Source organism: Empidonax traillii, unplaced genomic scaffold (assembly GCF_003031625.1).
Source record: "Empidonax traillii isolate 1590-97213 ecotype Southwest subspecies unplaced genomic scaffold, ASM303162v1 scaffold428:size834259, whole genome shotgun sequence".
Classification (NCBI taxonomy): Eukaryota; Metazoa; Chordata; class Aves; order Passeriformes; family Tyrannidae; genus Empidonax; species Empidonax traillii.
In genome coordinates this window covers 644896-650895 of record NW_020955621.1, presented here as the reverse complement: position 1 = coordinate 650895, position 6000 = coordinate 644896, and the positions used below count along the sequence as shown (strand labels likewise).

At 44.3% G+C, this 6000-nt stretch overlaps 1 long non-coding RNA gene across 1 annotated transcript in view; it reads right to left on the bottom strand.

Annotated features, from left to right (window-relative positions):
* Positions 1-3240: 3240 nt before the first annotated feature.
* LOC114062725 overlaps positions 3241-6000 on the bottom strand; it is a 65220-nt gene continuing 62460 nt past the window's right edge. Inside the window, exons 2-3 of the long non-coding RNA XR_003572437.1 lie at positions 4094-4210; positions 3241-3360 (exon numbers count right to left, since the gene is read on the bottom strand). This is a non-coding gene — a long non-coding RNA (uncharacterized LOC114062725). The remainder of the gene's footprint in view (positions 3361-4093; positions 4211-6000) is intronic.

The following is a 6000-nucleotide window of genomic DNA, read 5'->3' as shown; positions in this document are numbered from 1 at the left end:
AAATTTAAGGAAAATCTGACTTCAAGCAGCTGAACAAAGAAGCACCAAGATCTATGTCCAAACCCACAGGTCTACCCCTTAAAAAAGAGTGTTCTGTTATCCTTTAGATTTCAGTATTTCCCCAGCAGCTACTTATGGACCTCCTTATTCTTGACCTCCAGGCCTTCAAACAGGACACTCCTGCCAAACCTCTGGCACCTGCAGTTAAAAACACACTAGGAGCCACAGAAAGGCCACACTAGAGCCATTTTCACCCTCCAAACTATCGTGACTCAAAGTTATCTCTGGGACAGCAACTGTTTACCTGGAGTTGCTGGAGACCTCTGCGCTGAATGCCAGCACATGGCCATGTGTGACGCCTGGACCAATGCAAGGCATCAGTAAAGGTCATCAAGTCCTGAGCAAGCAGAGGACAACCACAGCCACCCTCTGGCAAAGACAGAGACTTGTTCCTGCTAGCAGGGCATCACCTCCAGAGGTGTGAAGATTGGATCTCATCACCTCGTGGGCAGGCAAGATCAGCACACACGGCGTGGGCACGCCTGCCGCTTGTGGCATCCCTTGGCTGGCACCCTGCACCTCTGTGCTCCTGGCTGCGCAGAGGCTATGGGAACTCTTTTGCTGCCACACAAGAACAGAGCAATGCTGTAGCAGAGTAGGGTAGAGAATGTGAGTTTTAGTGATCATTCAGTTACCCTACCTTGCAGTACACAGCTTTGCTTGTTTTAATTTGGCTGTGGATGGTGCCTGGCTAATGGTTCTGTTTGTTTCTCATGTACTGGTTTGTTTTTATTAAGGGTTGTGTCTACCCAAGCATGATCCTGCATGCTGTTGGTCTGTCACTGCTGAGCCCTCCCTGGGCTCTGTCCTCCATCCCTCACTTGTTCTCATCCTGCCAACCTGTCGTCATCTGGTTCTGTCTTTCCCTGTATGTGGTCTCTGTACTGCCACGGTTCATTCCTGCCTTTCACCATCCCACTGTTGCTTTTCCTCCCTCTGTCCCAAGTCAATTAGTGGTTTTCAAACCAGGAGATTCACAAATGGTAACTCATACCTCTTCTGTTGCTCAAGTCCCCATGGAAGCCAGAGGATGCTGGCTCAGAGGCAAATGTCCAGTGCAGTCAGGCAGTGACACTTGTAGAGAATTCATAGCCAACCACATCTGATCAAACTCCCAAATTCATAAGCTTCCCTTCATCCTGCACTGACACCTTCACTGCAACCATGATAGTCACAGAGATCACAGGATTTTCCTCCATTCCCAAAATGCGTTTGTCTCTTCCATCCCTCTGAAATCCCCCAGTCAGAGCATGGTTTAACTGGAGTGCAAAGAGTGAGCATGGCCAGCATGAACAGCATGGCCACTCTTTGCCAGGAGCAGAAAAATGCAAAGACAATGTTGAGCTTTGGCCTTGTGATAGTAGATTAACTCTTCGCCTGGGGGTCTTGGCACTCCCACTGTGTGGGAGCTGCTTTGACAGGTAAGCTGCACCACTGTGGTAGTGTCATCAGTACTGAAGAGGTTGCTGGGGAAAAATAAAGGAAAAACATGCCCCAAATAATTTTACGATCTGCCAGACTAAAGTGCACTGCCATATCAGTCGTCACAGAAGTCCAGCTAACTTCCCTTCAACATTTTTTTACTTTTGTCTAAAGTGGATGTGTCTCAGCAGGTAGGATCTGCAAAACCTTGTGATAACCACCATGCCCTTCTATACTCAAAACTATCCTGTTTTTAGCACAGTGCTTAGAGATGGTATTTAGGAGTCCTCTGAACTCAGACACATATATTTCCTCCTTCTCCATTTACCATGAAACTCAATTTCTTTGTTCGCTTTTGTCCTATGATTCAACTAATTGGGGAACCTCCATTTTCCTTCTTTGACATTTGGGTCTCCTCCTATAGCTGCCGACTCCCATACTGGCAGCAGGGTTTTCCCCTTTAAGACCTTCGTCATGCCAACAAAAACTATGACGCTCAAAGATTCCCCTTTGCACCTACACACGTCTCTGACGTCCCTGCAAGCCAACTCACATCTGCTAAATCTGTAGTGTCTTGTCTGAACCCTCAGCTCTGATCTCTCCTGACTCTTTGTACATCTACCACAATGAGCACCTCATTCTTTGTTGGGACGCTTAGGGTCTACCCTGGAAGTTACTACTGTAAAAATCCCAGCTACTGGATGTTTCCCAAAGTGTCCTGACGCTTGACAGCAGCGCTATTTGCGTGATCGTGGTGAGGCTCCAAGATCAATGCCTCCCTGAGGGGCGCAGGAAACTCTGAACCTGCCAGAGCCATCTGCAGTTTCAGGCAGAAATCTGTATAGAAGGGAGTGCTGAATTCAAACTATGAGATTTCTGTAAAGGTAGTGTCCTGTGTACGGAGCTGTGGAAAAGTTCTCAGAAGAAAACCAGTCTTGCCCATTAGGTGCTAACAAGCAGAATAAGTAGGTTCCTTTCTTTCTCCCCCCACCCATCCCATCATAATGAGGTTACTGGAAGTTAAGGAGCTGCTGGTTTAGAGGCAGCAGCAGACTTAAATGGGATTATGGGAAGGGCACGTTTAAAATAACACCAGATGCACTTTGGTCTTTGGCAAAGTAGTCAAATCCCAAATATTAACTCAGTCTTCATGTTACTGAGTGCCAGAGATCAGCAGTACTGTGTGAATAAAAGATGGAGAAAAAGACTGAATGTAATATATCAAATTAGTCACTATAGACCAGCAGGTAAATTCACAGTTAAATGCCTGCCTTGCTTTTCCAGCAGACTGAGGATGAGAGGGAAGGCTGGTTGTGAATTCTCCTCAAAAGAAACCCAGCATTCATATTTCTATTATAATTCTGTATTCATGTCTCATGCACTGCAGTAATAGCTAAATCTAACTTCACAGCAACCTGCCAAATCCTTCAATCCTAATCTATCCCTGAGTGGAACTAAAGTTGATTTGTAAGAGAAATGTGTTTTCTATAGGAAAGGGAATTTGTAAGGAAGACAGATAGGAAAGACTTCACGAACTGCAATGAACTCTAATTAACACACACCCAACAAGACTTTTTCTCTGTTATATAAATCACAAGGAGATTTAGACTATGGTGAAACATCAACAGGGTCTGCATTTCTTAAGCACAAATTCACAGCATGGAGAAGCAGTGACCAAACCAGAACAAAACAAAATGATGCTAAAATAGAAGCAATGCCTTGCCTCGGGAACAGAACACTTACTTTTTTTTTTTTTTTTTTTCCTTTCTTTTGCAGAGGAGACGATGGGGTGCTCCGGCTCCTGCCGTACTCACAGGCTGCTCTGAAAAAACTGCAGGAAGTGCCTAACTTCCCCCACGTGCAGTCATAAGTGACGAGCTAAAAAGAAAGCACATACCTTCACCAGACTCTCCAACTGTGTCACTTTTATTTGGGTGTGCACAGAACGAGGCTGACCAGTGCTGCCAGGAGAGCATCTAGGAGGAGCAGAAGCCTTAAAAAGGACAGTGTCAAATTCTGCCACTTGTACAGGGGTGGAAAGATGCTTTTGTGACTGCCAGACTCTATCTGGGCTCCTGTTCTGAGTGTGCACCTTAATCACTGTGATGACGTGCCCTGGAGGGACAAGAGACCAATGAACTGTTCCAAACCCTCCTGACTCCTCAGGAGCACGATGCCTGTGGTAGGTGCTTATTCCTTATTTGTGGAGTAGATGTAATCCCCTGGCTAAGTGTGAAATGGCTAGGTATAGAAATAGGTGAGAGCCAGTGTTAGAGCCCAATAGAAGGGAGGGGTAACAGAGGGGAGAGACTATTCTGGTGCCAGCAGTGCTAGAAAAGGCTGAAAATGAGCTGGTGGTTTGAGCAGCTTCAAGAAGAAGTGTTCATTTGCAGGAGTTCCTTACTAGGAAAGAGCTTTGATATAAAGGAGCACGTGATCTGTGCCAAGTGCTGTAGCACAGGCTTTAAGTGAAGGAGGAAGAAGATCCCAGTGTTATGTTGCCAACCTAGACCTTGTTTGTGAGACCTGTTCCATGTGTTTTTGCAGATGCTGTGTGTGACTCTGCAAAAGTCAGTTATGAACAGAGTTATTAAGTTTTCAGGCAACTTACCCATCAACTTCTACCAATTCCACTTGCAGTGAGATGCTTACAGGACCCTGTGAGGGTATGTCAGTGCTTGCAGGCTGCTGGGGGCTAAGGTAGGACAGGGTGGAACTGGGTAGTAACCTAAGGCAAGCAGAGTACTGAATTTACTTTTGATATCTGTATTGAAAGCAAAGCATTTCTGCTGAAAAATTAAAGAAATACTTAGTGTGTACTTTTATTCTGGTGTGAAAGAGTTACTTTTTTTCCATTTTGCTGGAGAGGGTCTCTGGGGATGACTCCTTCTGTGAAGAGCAATTTATTATCTGGATCCAGAAGGAATTGAGGAAGAAGAGGCTGAAGCCAGTTTCCATCTGTGGAGGAGAATAGGTGAAATGTCTGTCTGTATCAGCTCAGCCTGACAGGGCAGAGGGCTGGAACCAGTCTGTGCACTTCCTCAAACACGTGGTTTCATTTTGGTCCTGTTCTATGTAGAGACCAAACCCAAAGGAAAACACAAAGAAGGATGGAATGATGTTTCTGAGACGACCAGAGCTGATTTCTCTCTGTAGGTGACCATTCCTCATTCAGAGGTGTAGGACAGAAAAAAGCAAAGTGCTCTCAGACCTGAAGAACTGGAGTTTTCACAGACAGCAGTGGGCTCCCCTGTGGTACTTTTGATGTCACAGTTCCCATTTGGATGCAGTCAACTGTGGAGTCAAATACCTACCTGATTATTCTCTCACAGGTGTAGGGTTTAGGATAGTCAGGGACATATGCATTTTTGTAACTAAATTTCATGATGCAACATTGAAAATTGCATGGTCCTCCATAGGGAAATGGAAGATGACACATCTCTGTGCCCTCGAATCTTCCAGTCAAACCTGAAAAGTATTACTATTTAGAATCACTGCTACTTCATGCTTCTCTCAGTACAGCCACAATAGACATCCCCCACAACAATTGCCCTGCAAGCTGAAGATTGATGCTAAGATTTAAAAAAACCCCTGACAAGATCTTCTGGGACTGAGATGAACACAGATCTAGGGCTTCTGTGGGTGGCAAAACTAAACCAAACAGTTGAAGTAAGTTTAGTCTGTATTTGGTAGAGATAGTGCAAGCAGTACAGTAACATAAATTCTGACTGGAGCTGTACTGTAATGATGTCATATCTAGGCAGAGAAAAAAGATCAGATAAAGAACCACTTATAGCAGAAGGCAGAAACCCTCTGGCCTCTGTTTAAATCCAACTGAAGTAAATGGAAATGTTTCTTTTAGCTTCATTGAGTTTGGATTGGGCAGTTTAAGAATATTTCTTTCTACCATATAATTTCTGCATGCTATTTAATCAGCTGCCTTTTTGGTAGCACATTTAAGCAAGTTGAGCTGCAGAGATGTCTTCTCTGCACTCTTGATCATTTTGCTGCTGTGGCAGAGTGACTGTTCAAAAACATAAAAGAAAAAAGAGTCAATCCTTGTTTTAATGCAGTGCTGCATAGGAGAGAAAATTTGTGGGGATTTTCACAGCACTATGATAGAGAAATTGCTTGTGTACCATAGACCAGTAAACACAAATAACCATGGAAGACTGTTGGGACCCAATGTCTTTGAAAGACTCTCAGATTTGAGTTTTCACTCACCCTTTTTTTCATTTAGAAACTATCAAGAGAAAAGCTGGTAGGATATTTCTCTCTTCCACTGCATATGAAAATGCTCTGTGTTAGTGTTTTTTCTTCCCCTGGTTGTGACCAACAAGAACCTAGAAATGGAGAAAACTTCAGATCATCTGCCTCTCCTACCTCCACCTGCAATTGAACAGAGTCGTGGTCATTTGACAACTCTGCAAATGATTACCCAGGAAGACAACTTGGTACAGTTGTACATCTTTTTCCAAGTAACTGAGGCTCATTTTTTTGGAAAATGGTAGAATATGG